Source organism: Sabethes cyaneus, chromosome 3 (assembly GCF_943734655.1).
Source record: "Sabethes cyaneus chromosome 3, idSabCyanKW18_F2, whole genome shotgun sequence".
Taxonomy (NCBI): Eukaryota; Metazoa; Arthropoda; class Insecta; order Diptera; family Culicidae; genus Sabethes; species Sabethes cyaneus.
The window spans coordinates 140,973,145-140,974,974 of record NC_071355.1 but is presented as its reverse complement, the minus strand read 5'-3'; the positions used below and the strand labels follow the sequence as shown (position 1 = coordinate 140,974,974).

At 39.5% G+C, this 1,830-nt stretch overlaps 1 non-coding gene across 1 annotated transcript; it reads right to left on the bottom strand.

Moving 5' to 3' along the window:
• Positions 1 to 1,418: 1,418 nt before the first annotated feature.
• Positions 1,419 to 1,582, bottom strand: LOC128744832 (U1 spliceosomal RNA). The gene has a single exon (XR_008412455.1). It is a non-coding gene; the product is annotated as a U1 spliceosomal RNA (small nuclear RNA).
• Positions 1,583 to 1,830: the final 248 nt, after the last annotated feature.

The window sequence follows — 1,830 nt, the reverse complement described above, 5'->3', positions numbered from 1 at the left end:
TCATATTTCCATGCTTGTAAAAGACACGCGTAATCTAAATATTGCCTTGCTATAAGGGGAAATGCCTTACCGCCACATGCCACCGTGTTCCATGCTCATGTCGCATTGGTGCAACAGCATGAACTTGTTCTGGAAAGTAGTGCAATGCGCCGTATTCCATACCTGGTGTTGCGTTGGTGCAATGCCCATCGATCTAGTTTGAATCATGCTGCGTGAGTACCAGTATCGTTTTTTTTTTTGCGTGGCCAGGAATTCCGCTAGCGATACTGTTATTTAGCAACCCGTCGGACAAGGCGTTCCATCATCAGAGCTGTGAGGAAGCTAAGGATGGCGTTTAATGCGTGTCCTAGGGCTGCACGAGCTGGAATAACGGTGACTAGCTGGGGATGAACTCAATTACTTAACATGGAGAAGCGAAGCTGGCTAGAATGTATCACTTCAAGCGCACAAAGTACCTACAGATTGGAATTCCGCAGCCGCTTTGACTAATTGAAAAAAGCTTGATGCTACGTTAGTACTAACAGCTAAAAGAACTACAAATCCAGCTCCAAAGCTAGGTCATAGAAGCAAGAACAAGGAAGCTAACGGAACATACGATTCCCATAGAGCTCCATATCAATTTAGCAACGGGAACGGCGGATGGACATCACGATCGATTTTCGTTCGTAAAAAGTAGAACACGATCGAAACCAAAGTGCCAGCAATTGTGAAATTGACATTTAAATAGCGGGGTACTCGATATGTAGGTATTCCTTTCTGGCTCGAGAAACTGGATCAATCGGTGCTGTCTATCACAAGCTGACGATGTGGCACACCTTCCTGATGAGTTCATTTAGCAGGGAATTACTTTCTGATCGATAACGTTCATTGTGATGTTTGGGATTTCGGTGAAAGGAGGATAATCACAAATGCACGAGTTTAAAATGTTAGATTTTAGTCTAGTTTTAACATATGTTTTACAATTTCTCGTTAATAAATATGGTGTCTATTGCAAACAAGAATATGTAATCCAACAAGAATGTTAGTAAAAAAAGTTTCATTGGATTTAACTAATCGAAGCAGCAAAAAATTCGCTAGGATAGGAAAAAAATAAAAGTCTTCGACAAAGCCATTTAAAGTTAATTCCGTTACAAATTTTTATGTGAATATCATGTTTCTATTTTGAAAATAAGAAATCATCTATTTCTATTATTATTTGTTATTTCAACAGAAGATATTAATTAAAAAATAATATAAAATAAAATAATTCTTAACATGCAAATACTCTTAACAATTGTTTCACTATCATTTCATAGTATAGTTTTTCTAACAGCTTGTCCGTGGCAGAACAAAGGGCCCTGTTTGCTTAAAAGTTATACTAGTTCTTACTTTAGCACAAATCAGCTTAGCTGCGTAAACACTTTAGGCAGAGTATGAGGTCGGGATGTGCGCGAAGGCACGTCCCGGCTGCCAAAAATTGCACATACGAGTTATTCACATAAGGAATAATCGCAGAAGTCAGCTCAACCGAGGTGCAATGGAAGAGTCTCGCCCTGGGGGAACCGCCTTTCTGATCACGGTAACCCCTATGCCAGGTAAGTATGCTTGACTGGGGGACTCCCATACAAATGAAACACAAATTTCTGCATAACTCGAGAACTAGTCAAGCAAATCGAACAAAATTTTACATGTGGGAGTTTTTGGAGACAAGAATTTTTTCTATGGTGAATTGAGATCCTTTACCTTTTTAGGAGAGGGAGCTCCCATACAAATAAACTACAAATTTCCTCATAACTCCAGAACTAATCAAGCAAATGGAACTAAATTTAGCATGGGGGTATTTTTGTAGGC